Consider the following 12,712-nt stretch of genomic DNA (forward strand, 5'->3'; position numbering starts at 1 on the left):
AGGGAGGAGTCCCGCCGGACCGCCCCCCGACGACGGGCCAGCAGCAGGTGCCTCCCTTCCGGGCCGGGCGGTGCCGTGCAGCGGAGCGCAGCTGGAGAAAACTTGCCCGACGCTCCGGGCCACCTTCGGGGCTCGCCCGGGAAGGCAGCGCATCTCAGCCCGGGACTGCAGAGGGTCTTGCGAAAGAAAGAGAGAAAGAAATCTGACTTAGATCCAGACGGGACGGGGAACATCTGGAAGAGTTTGTCTCAAGCTTGGTACCTTCCACTCCCAGAATTCCCCAGCCAGCAGGCTTTAAGATGGGCGGACTTCAACTCCCAGAATTCCCCAGCCAGCATGCTTTGAGATAGGTAGACTTCAACTCCCAGAATCCCCCAGCCAGCAGGCTTTAAGATGGGTGGACTTCAACTCCCAGAATTCCCCAGTCTGCATGTTTTGAGATGGGTAGACTTCAACTACCTGAATTCCCCAGCCAGCAGGCTTTGAGATGGGTGGACTTCAACTCCCAGAATTCCCCAGCCTGCATGTTTTGAGATGGGTACTTCAACTCCCAGAATTCCCCAGTCTGCATGTTTTGAGATGGGTACTTCAACTCCCAGAATTCCCCAGCCAGCAGGCTTTAAGATGGTCAGACTTCAACTCCCAGAATTCCCCAGCCAGCATGCTTTGAGACGGGCGGACTTCAACTCCCAGAATTCCCCAGTCTGCATGTTTTGAGATGGGTACTTCAACTCCCAGAATTCCCCAGCCAGCAGGCTTTAAGATGGTCAGACTTCAACTCCCAGAATTCCCCAGCCAGCATGCTTTGAGACGGGCGGACTTCAACTCCCAGAATCCCCCTTCCAGCATGCTTTGAGATGGGTGGGCTTCAACTCCCAGAATTCCCCAGTCTGCATGTTTTGAGATGGGTACTTCAACTCCCAGAATTCCCCAGCCAGCAGGCTTTAAGATGGGCAGACTTCAACTCCCAGAATTCCCCAGCCAGCATGCTTTGAGACGGGCGGACTTCAACTCCCAGAATCCCCCTTCCAGCATGCTTTGAGATGGGTGGGCTTCAACTCCCAGAATTCCCCAGTCTGCATGTTTTGAGATGGGTACTTCAACTCCCAGAATTCCCCAGTCTGCATGTTTTGAGATGGGTACTTCAACTCCCAGAATTCCCCAGTCTGCATGTTTTGAGATGGGTACTTCAACTCCCAGAATTCCCCAGTCTGCATGTTTTGAGATGGGTACTTCAACTCCCAGAATCCCCCAGCCAGCAGGCTTTAAGATGGGCAGACTTCAACTCCCAGAATTCCCCTTCTGGCATGCTTTGACATAGGTGGACTTCAACTCCCAGAATTCTCCAACCATCAGGCTTTAAGATGGGTGGACTTCACCTCCCAGAATTCCCCAGCCTGCATGCTTTGAGATGGGTGGGCTTAAACTGCCAGAATCCCCCATCCAGCATGCCTTAAGATGGGTAGGACTTCAATTCCCAGAATCCCCCACCAGCATGACTTGAGATGTGGGCACTGCCATTCCCAGAATCCCCCAGCCAGCTTGCATCTTAAAGTTGGTAAGCTTGGGAGAAGTTGCTCCAGGGAAATGACCTCAAAAGCTCCATCTGGAGCCGAAAGATATAGCTGACCCCAAGAGGTAGGTATTAAAAGAGGAGGGGGAAGAGGAGGGAGCCCCCAGACCTCTCACTAGAGCAGGGCTTAGGGCTTCACTGCTCCTCTCCCACCTTGAAGGAAGAGACCGGTTGCTCTGACGCAGCCTTGAATCACCTGAACTGATGGGGTTGATCAATCCATAAATATATCATTGACACTTGATATTCTTCGCCCTTAAAATGTCACGGGTGGGACCAGGATGTCAATTTCCACAAGACTTTCATTGCTTATTTATTTGTCTGATTTTATTTATTTATATCCTGCCTAAAGATGGCAGACGTGCCTTAAACTCCTTCCTCTTCTTATTTTCACCACCACAACAACAACCCTGTGAGGTAGGCTGGGCTGAGAGACAGGGGCTGGGCCAAAGTCACCCAGGAGGCTCTAATGCCTAAGGCAGGACTAGAACTCACCGTCTCCTGGTGACTGGTCCAAAGTCACCCAGCTGGCTTTCATGCCTAAGGCGGAACTAGAACTCACCGTTGCCTGGTGATTGGCCCAAAGTTACCCAGTTGGCTTTCGTGCCTAAAATGGGACTAGAACTCACCGTCTCCTGGTGATTGGCTCAAAGTCACCCAGCAGGCTTTCGTGCCTAAGGTGGAACTAGAACTCACCGTCACCTGGTGATTGGCTCAAAGTCACCCAGCAGGCTCTAATGCCTGAAACTTGATCCAAATTTTAGCGTTGGAACTAAATTGCTATGAACAGTTTTATAACCCAGCCCCTGATCGAAAAAGTTTGGTGAATATGTTCAAACAGAGGCTACTCAGCTATCTGTCTGGGTTGCTTTAACCAGAATTCCTTCTCTGAACGAGGGATGGGCTAGATGGCCTCTGGGTTGCCTCCCAGTTTTACTCAGGGGGAGCAGTGAGAGCTAGTCCTCCCCTTAGGACCTCAGTTGAGCCCAAAATTCGTCCTGCTAAGCGAGATATTTGTTAAGTGAGTTTTGCCCCATTTTACGACCTTTCATTAAGCAAATCACGGCCGTTGTTAAGTGAGGAACACGGTCGTGAAGTGAATCCGGCTTCTCCATTGACTTTGCTCGTCAGAAGGTCGCAAAACGGGATCACGTGACACTGCAACCCTCATAAATACCTGCCAGTCCGAATTTTAAATCACATGACCCTGCGGCTGCTGTAATGGCCATTAAGTGTGAAATTCACTTTTTTCCAGTGGTGTCGTAACTTGGAACGGTCACTGAATGAGGACTGGCTGCAAAAAGAGAAAGGGGAATATCGGCTTCTCTTTCTGAAGGAAAAGGCCCTGGCAGGGAAATCCCAAAGTTCACCCTTGGCTAGTCACCCTTGTCCAGGAAGTGGCTGGCACAGGAGGAGAGCGTGGGTGTGTATTTCCACAACCAAGATCACACTTCCTGGATGCGATTAAAAGCTCTTTGGGGTTAAATTCTCACCTTTGCCTTTATTTGTCCTCATAAAGAGATCAAAGTCTGTTCAACCGACCTTGGGGAAAAAAGCTGAAAAAAATTGGAGCCCGTTTGGCCCTGGCAGCTCCCGAATCGGTGGGCTGAACTAAACGAAAAAGAGAATGACACAACATTTGTGTAAGGAAAAACAGACAGGGGTTGTTGTGCTGTCCCAAGGAGCCCAACGTGACCCCCAGAGAGATGTCGCCCAGTTCAGGAGGCAGCACAGAACTGGCAATGCCGGATCTGAAAAACTAAGCAGAATCAGAGAATCAGGTTGGATTGGATGGACGGGAGACCACTAGGAGATCTCGGAAAGCAGAATTCAAATTCCTGCAAAGGTGGAACTTGAACTTGAAGCCAATTTTATTTTCATCTCCCAAACGTTGATAAACCCGAGCTGAATTATGTTGCTCCTTGCGGATTTAGGAAGGGAGAAGTTTTACCGGTTGGATGGCTGGCTGGCACACACCAACAGCTCGAGTGAATCCTTCCCTTCTCATTAGGTGGCCAAAATATTTGAGTTTCATCTTCAGGATTTTCTGGCCTTCTGAGGATCCGGGCTTAAAATTAGACGGCTTAAAATCATTTGGAGTTGGAGCGTTTTTATAAATTCATAAATAAATCACTGCCGGGGACTTTGGGTGGCCGGCCCTTTAAGGGCTGGCCACGCCTTCCTCCCACCCTTTATGCAATTTGCTGCATGCAGCAATGCCTACTGGCCACTGAGATTTGAGTGAGGGGAGGCCCACCAATCAGAAAGCTAATAGCAAATGAGTTAGTTTCCTCCTACTCTGTGTTCTGTCCTGCCTGTCTCATAGAGATAGAAAAATGAAGAGTGGCACGTGATGCTGCCATTCCATTGGGAATACAGAATTCCAGACATGGTCTGAACCAGGGGTCTCCAACTTTGGTCCCTTTAAGACTTGTGGACTTCAACTCCCAGAGTTCCTCAGCCAGCTGGCTGAGGAACTCTGGGAGTTGAAGTCCACAAGTCTTAAAGGGACCAAAGTTGGAGACCCCTGGTCTGAACAGGACAAGCCGGAGCTGGGCTATCAATTCCCATGAACTGGACACTCTGCTTCGTGGGGGTGCAGCCCATAATAACCTTGGCCCATCTTGCTCCCCAGCGCTCATCCCATGCCTGGTTCCACCAGTCTTGTGCCTGTAACAGCAACAGACTTGGAAGGGTCCTTGGAGGTCGTCTAGTCCAACCACCTGCTCGGGCCAGAGACCTATGTTATTTCTGATAAATGGCTATCCAGTCTCCTTTTAAAAGCCTCCAGAAGGCCAGACAAGGAATAATGGGTGGAAACTGTTGAAGGAGAGATTTAACCTAGAAATAAGGAAGAATTTCCTGACAGTGAGAACAATCAACCCATGGAACAGAAGTTCGGAAGTTGTGGAAGCTTCATCCCTGGAGGCTTTCAAGAAGAGACTGGACTGCCACCTGTCACAAATGGTGTAGGGTCTCCTGCTTGGGAGGGGGGGGTTAGACTAGATGACCTGCAAGGTCCCTTCCAACTCTGTTAATCTGAAAATCTTCTGTCAGTGATGGAGCACCCACAATTTCCAGAGGCAATGAGTTCCTAGGTCTAATTTGCATTCCTACGTTTTCCTGCTAGAAACAGCAACAGGTTTTGCCTCCCTGTGTGTAAAGTTCTATCTTTCTGCAATCTGGATGGAAAAGAGATAACACGAGGCACCTGGAATGCTTATCTTGAACCCAGAACCAATTTCCATGGAAAGACACCTCCCCCCCACTCATGCAAGACCACTTGTGGAGAGTGGACAAAGGTTTGCAAGGGGAAAGCACATATGATGGGAGACACTTGGGAAAAAAAGCCCGGTTTTATTTTCCCTACTAAATTTATATCCACAGCGATATAAATTTAATCTGGATAGTTTGCAATGCAATCGAAATAGATGTGTTAAAAACGATGAATATGTGAACGGTTAAAATGACAAGAGTTAAATAAACTACGTGGAGATTTTGCTGTTCAGGTAGTCCTCGACGTACCGCAATCGAGCCCAAAATTTCGGTTGTTAAGCGAGACGCTTAAGTGAGTTTTGACCCATTTTACGACTTTTCTTGCCACCGTTGTTAAGTGAATCACTGCAGTTATTAAATTAGCAACCCGGTTGTTAAGTGAACCTGGTTTCCCCATCGACTTTGATTGTCAGAAGGTCGCAAAAGGGGATCACATGACCCTGGGAGGCTGCAACCGTCATAAATATGAGTCAGTTGCCACACACCCAAAATTGGATCACGTGATCGCAGGGATGCTGCAACTGTTGGTTGCAAGCGTGAAAAAGAGTTGTCTCTTTTCAATGCCGTTGTGACTTTGAACGGTCACTAAACAGACGGTCGTAAGTAGAGGGCTTCCTGTATTTCATTCTTCACAGGAAAGAGAAAACGAAAAACCTCCAGTTTCTGTTGACGATTTCCTCCCAGTTTCGAGGGGGAAAAAATAAATAAATACGGGGGGATACTTGGTCAGCCTGAATCTTCCACTTTGGTTCTTAACGATGGAAACCGGTTTTAAGATCCAGGAAAAAGAAACTGCCATTGTTGTGGGCGAGACGGAGGAAATGCAGTCTTGAAGTAGAACTAGATGAGGAAACGAAAGGAGGTCTTTGGGAGTGACGCGTTTGATCCATCACGACTGAAGATGGGAGGTCTGGTGGAAAGAACCTGGGTGTGCTAACTTTTATTTATTTGTTAGAGTGTTATCCTGACTTTGTTACCTTTATAAGTAGCTCAAGAGGGTGAAGATACCCAATATTCCTTCCTCCTCCTCTTTTTTTCTCCCACGACAACAACAACCTTGTCAGGTGGGCCGGGCTGAAAGAGAGGGATAGGCTCAAAGTCAGCCAACCAGTTTTCATGGTTAAGATGGGACTAGTACTCACCGTCTCCTGGTGATTGGCCCAAAGTCACTTGGCTTTCCTTACTAAGGCGGGACTAGAATGCACCATCTCCTGGTGATTGGCCCAAAGTCACACAGCCAGCTTTCATGTCTAACGTGATACTAGAACTCACCGTCTCCTGGTGATTGGCCCAGAGTCACCCAGCTGTCTTTCATGTCTAACGTGATACTAGAACTCATTGTCTCCTGGTGATTGGCCCAGAGTCACCCAGCTGGCTTTCATGTCTAACGTGATACTAGAACTCACCGTCTCCTGGTGATTGGCCCAGAGTCACCCAGCTGGCTTTCATGTCTAACGTGATACTAGAACTCACCGTCTCCTGGTGATTGGCCCAGAGTCACCCAGCTGTCTTTCATGTCTAACGTGATACTAGAACTCATTGTCTCCTGGTGATTGGCCCAGAGTCACCCAGCTGGCTTTCATGTCTAGCGTGATACTAGAACTCACCGTCTCTGGTGATTGGCCCAGAGTCACCCAGCTGGCTTTCATGTCTAACGTGATACTAGAACTCACCGTCTCCTGGTGATTGGCCCAGAGTCACCCAGCTGTCTTTCATGTCTAACGTGATACTAGAACTCATTGTCTCCTGGTGATTGGCCCAGAGTCACCCAGCTGGCTTTCATGTCTAACGTGATACTAGAACTCACGTCTCCTGGTGATTGGCCCAGAGTCACCCAGCTGGCTTTCATGTCTAACGTGATACTAGAACTCACCGTCTCCTGGTGATTGGCCCAGAGTCACCCAGCTGTCTTTCATGTCTAACGTGATACTAGAACTCATTGTCTCCTGGTGATTGGCCCAGAGTCACCCAGCTGGCTTTCATGTCTAACGTGATACTAGAACTCACCGTCTCCTGGTGATTGGCCCAGAGTCACCCAGCTGGCTTTCATGTCTAACGTGATACTAGAACTCACCGTCTCCTGGTGATTGGCCCAGAGTCACCCAGCTGTCTTTCATGTCTAACGTGATACTAGAACTCATTGTCTCCTGGTGATTGGCCCAGAGTCACCCAGCTGTCTTTCATGTCTAACGTGATACTAGAACTCATTGTCTCCTGGTGATTGGTCCAGAGTCACTCATCCTGCTTTTATGTCTAACGTGGTACTAGAACTCGCCATCTCCTGGTGATTGGCCCTTAATTAATTAAACCAATCTCTGCTCAACATTGAGAAGGGATGGGAGATACATTTTATAAATACAATTTAAAATTGAGCAAGTATCTACATATTGTTGCTGCGAATTTTGTCATAGAATAAAAGACCAATCAAAAGAGAGAGAGAGAGAAAAGAAAAAATAAAGTACAGGAAACAAAAAAGGGATACCCCACCCCCAGATTTAAGAAATATATGGGTTTTTTTAATCTCATGCTCAGCTGATAGTTACAAACTCATTGTTGTTCTAGAAGTTTAAAGATGTTTTTATCCTCTTTTAATCTTTTTTTTTTATGTACACTGAGAGCATATGCACCAAGACAAATTCCTTGTGTGTCCAATCACACTTGGCCAATAAAAATTCTATTCTATTCTATTCTATTCTAATCCACATCTTTCTAAATCTTCCACTCCTTCAACCAGTGTTTGTCATTTGTGCCTTCTTTTAGCATAAAGTCTCTGAGATTTTATTTTTAACAGAATAACAAGAGTTGGAAGGGACCTTGGAGGTCTTCTAGTCCAACCCCCTGCTCAAGCAGGAGACCTTATGCCATTTCAGACAAATGGGTTTTCCTTCTGTTTTTCCTCAGATGGAACAGATTCCTTTTTGCCTTTTCTGTGAATTCTGAGACTGCCACAACCTGTTTTTGTCTCTCCTGTGGATTTCAGGGCTTCTCCATTGTCACACACACAATAATCTAGCTGTGGTTACATTATACAAAAATAGCCTGCTGTAATATGTTAGCTGCTTGTAGTACTTTTGTGACCAAGGCGGGCGATTTCTCTATCTAACTAGTGATGTTTATTTGTTAATCTCACGGATATCAGCAATTCCGGACAGCGCATGAAAGTGTCACTTGAAAGGCCAAGCTGGGATGGATGGTTGCAAGAATTGGGTCTGTCTATCTAGTTCAGGGGTCTGCAAACTTGGCTCTTTTAAGACTTGTGGACTTCAACTCCCAAGTTCCTCAGCCAGCTTTGCTGGCTGAGGAACTCTGGGAGTTGAAGTCACAAGTCTTAAAAGAGCCAAGTTTGCAGACCCCTGGTCTAGTTTAATTTAAGGGGTGACACGACAGCAGTCTTTGAGGCAGTGCCATGAAGAAGAAAAGGGCCAACCAACCTATTTTCCAAAATACCAGAAGGCAGGACAAACAGCCATGGATGGAAACTAAGCAAGGAGAGAACCAACCTGGGATGAAGGAGAAAAATCCTGACAGTGAGAAACGAATTAATCAATGAAGCAGTTTTCCTCCAGAAGTTATAAATGCTCCACTACTGGAGGTTTTCAAGAAGACTGGACAGCCATTGGTCCGCTCCATACTTGCTCAATACGTGGGCCATAGGTTTGCCATCAAAGTTATAGGGTTTCCTACTTAAGCAGGGGGTTTCCAACTCTACATCTCTGACATCAATACAATTGAACGTGTCCAGAAATATTTTACAAGAAGAGTTCTCCATTCCTCTGAAAACAACAAAATACCTTATGCCGCCAGACTTGAAATCCTGGGCTTGGAAAACTTGGAACTCCGTCGCCTTCGACAAGACCTAAGTTTAACTCACAGAATCATCTATTGTAATGTCCTTCCTGTTAAAGACTACTTCAGCTTCAATTGCAATAATACTAGAGCAACCAATAGATTTAAATTTAATGTCAACCGCTTTAATCTAGATTGCAGAAAATATGACTTCTGTAACAGAATCATCAGTGCTTGGAATACTTTACCTGACTCTGTGGTCTCTTCCCATAATCCTAAAATCTTCAACCAAAAACTGTCTACTATTGACCTCACCCCATTCCTAAGGGGACCATAAGGGGCGTGCATAAACGCACAAACGTGCCTACCGTTCCTGTCCTATTGTTTTTATTTTCTTCTTCCTATATACATATATGCTTATACCTCCTTATATTTACCCATATATGTGTTTATATATTATATAATCTTTTTGTATGATACCTACATATATTGTTATGACAAAATAAATAAATAAAATAAATAAAATGTTCGATTTGGAGAAATAAGGAAAAAATTCCTGACAGTGAGTGGAATTATCAAAGAGGAACAGTTTGCCTCCAGAAGTTGTGGGTGCTCTTATCACTGGGCAGGTGAGAAGTGGCTGGGAGGGGAGGGGCAAGTAGAGGCAGGCGAGATGCCCCTTGACGTGAGTGACATCAAGTTGGCCACGCCCACCCAGTCACATGACCACCTAGCCACGCCCATCCAGCCAGTCATTAGGCAGATCATATTAGTGGTCCACGGGATTTAAAATTATGAATTTAGTGGTCCTTGAGGTCCGAAAGGTTTATTTATTTATTTATTTTGTCACAACATCATACAAAAAAGATTATATAGTATATAAACACATATATGAGTAAATATAAGGAGGTATAAGCATATATATAGGAAGAAGAAAAGAAAAACAATAGGACAGGAACGGTAGGCACGTTTGTGCACTTATGCACGCCCCTTATGGTCCTCTTAGGAATGGGGTGAGGTCCATAGTTGAAAGTTTTTGGTTAAAGCTTTTAGGATTATGGGAAGAGACCACAGAGTCAGGTAAAGTATTCCAAACACTGATGATTCTGTTACAGAAGTCATTTTTTCTGCAATCTAGATTACAGCGGTTAACATTAAGTTTAAATCTGTTGGTTGCTCTTGTATTGTTGCAATTAAAGGTGAAGTAGTCTTTGACAGGAAGGACATTACAATAGATGATACTGTGAGTTAAGCTTAGGTCTTGTCGAAGGCGACGGAGTTCCAAGTTTTCTAAGCCTAGGATTTCAAGTCTGGTGGGATAAGGTATTTTGTTGTTTTCAGAGGAATGGAGAACTCTTCTTGTAAAATATTTCTGGACTCGTTCAATTGTATTGATGTCAGAGATGTGGTGAGGGTTCCAAACAGGCGAGCTGTATTCTAGAATTGGTCTAGCAAATGTTTTATATGCTCTGGTTAGCAGTGTGGTGTTTTTGGAAAAGAAGCTACGCAAAATTAGGTTTACAACTCTTAGAGCTTTTTTTGCTATGTAGTTGCAGTGGGCTTTGGCACTTAGATCATTTGACATGAAAACTCCAGGTTGGTGACCCCTGGACTAGAGGACCTCCAAGGTCCCTTCCACCTCTGTTATTTTGTTATTCTGATGATGACCAAGGAAATTTACTTATACTTTTTATACTTTTTATAATAATTATAATTATAATTTTTATAATTTTACTTTTACTTATATATACTTTTTCTCTCATGATGGGTTATTGTTTATGTTGATGATTGTATATACTGTTGTGACAAAATAAAAAATTAAATTAAATTAAAAAAAAGAATATCCAAGGTTGCCACTTTGACTGTGAAGTATGCAGATGACTGAGAGCGATAATTAGCAATTAGCAAGAAAGAAAACCCAAGTATTTTGGGGCATGAAACTAAGAGAAAGGGGAAGTGAACGGAAGTGCTCCCCGAATCTGTGAAGTGGTTGAATTACATGCATAAAGGGGAAAGTTTCAGGTTTCGTTATGACTGAACGGGCTAAAATATATGTAGGTATGAAGGAAGATATTGGTAACAGCTAAGTGGCTGAGGATGAAATTGGAAAGCTACAGGTTGGTGAATGTTACATTCCAGATGGAAATTGCGGAAGAATCCAAGATCCGAGGGAACCCAGTTCCTCAGAAAAGATTTGAATGGAGAAAGAGGAACATAAAAGCATTAAATCATTTATATTTATAACTCTGTGAAAATAGCTACAGACTCCTCACATCCTGGACATAAACTGTTTCAACTCCCACCCTCAAAACGACGCTGTAGGGCTCTGCACACCAGAACAAGAACAGTTTTCCCCCCGAACGCCATCACTCTGCTAAACAAATAATTCCCTCAACACTGTCAAACTATTCACTAAAACTGTATTACTATTCTTCTTCTCATCCTTCCTATTACCCATCTCCTTTTCTCCTTATGACTATAACCAGTGGTGGGATTCAAGTAATTTAACAACCAGTTCTCTGCCCTAATGATTTCTTCTAACAACCAGTTTGTCAAACTGCTCAGAAAGTTAACAACCGGTTCTTCCGAAGTGGTGCGAACTGGCTGAATCCCACCACTGACTATAACCTTGTTGGTTGTATCTTTACGATTTATATTGTTTTATTTAGTTTCCTAATATGATTTGATTGCTTACTTAGTGTCCTATGATTATCACTAAGTGTTGTATCTTATGATTTTTGATAAATGTATTTTTATGTACACTGAGAGCTTATGCACTGAAGACAAATTCTTTGTGTGTCCAATCACATTTGGCCAATAAACTATCCTATCCCTATCCCTATCCCTATCCCTATCCCTATCCCTATCCTGTTTCAACTGTTTCAACTCCTACCCTCAAAACGACGCTATAGAGCCCTGCACACCAGAACAACTAGACACAAGAACAGTTTTTTCCCGAAGGCCATCACTCTGCTAAACAAATAATTCCCTCAACGCTGTCAGACTATTTACTGAATCTGCACTACTATTAATCGTTTCATAGTTCCCATCACCAATCTCTTTCCACTTATGACTGTATGACTATAACTTGTTGCTGGCAATCCTTATGATTTATATTGATATATTGACCATCAATTGTGTTGTAAATGTTGTACCTTGATGAAGGTATCTTTTCTTTTATGTACACTGAGAGCATCTGCACCAAGACAAATTCCTTGTGTGTCCAATCACACTTGGCCAATAAAATTCTATTCTATTCTATTCTATTCTATTCTATTCTATTCTATTCTATTCTATTCTATTCTATTCTATTCTATTCTATCCCTATCCCTATCCCATTCTATTCTATATTCTATTCTCTGTTCTAATTCTATCCTATATCCTATCCTATCCTTCTGTTGTTGTCCATTTGTCTCCCAGCCCCCCATTCTCTCAGGGGAGGGGGCCAGGACCCACCATCTGCTGGGTACTGACTGATCTCCAGACTGGGTGCAGTTTGGGGATTTGTTACAGTTCTCTAAAACAGGGGTCCCCAACCTTGACAACTTTAAGACTTGTGGACTTCAGCTCCCAGAATTCCTCAGCCAGCAAACTGGCTGAGGGACTTTGGGAGTTGAAGTCCACAAGTCTTAAAGTTGCCAAGGCTGGAGACCCCTGCTCTAAAACATTTATTTAACAGAAACCAATAAAGGGAGAGCCAGAACAATTTTTATTAGGGATTCCAACAGAAAATTATACAAACGATAAGCCATATTTAATACTCCATATATTAACAGCAGCACGTATAGCCTATGCCCCAAACTGGAAGAATAAAAATCCACCAACAGGGGAAGAACTAATTAAAAAAATAGTAGAATGTGCAGAGATGGACAAAACTTACAAAACACATTAAAGAGAAAGAGGACGCAGAATATTATAAGGTCTGGAGCAAATGGTATGAATGGTTAGAAAATAGGAACGGTAGATAAATAAAAGTAGAGTAAGACCGAACTAAAATGTGTGTAAATAATAGGAAAGGACTGTCTTGAATAGCTGGTAAACAGTGATATCTACATAAACGTTGTATGTTTTGTCTTT

This window comes from Ahaetulla prasina, chromosome 7 (genome assembly GCF_028640845.1).
Source record: "Ahaetulla prasina isolate Xishuangbanna chromosome 7, ASM2864084v1, whole genome shotgun sequence".
Classification (NCBI taxonomy): Eukaryota; Metazoa; Chordata; class Lepidosauria; order Squamata; family Colubridae; genus Ahaetulla; species Ahaetulla prasina.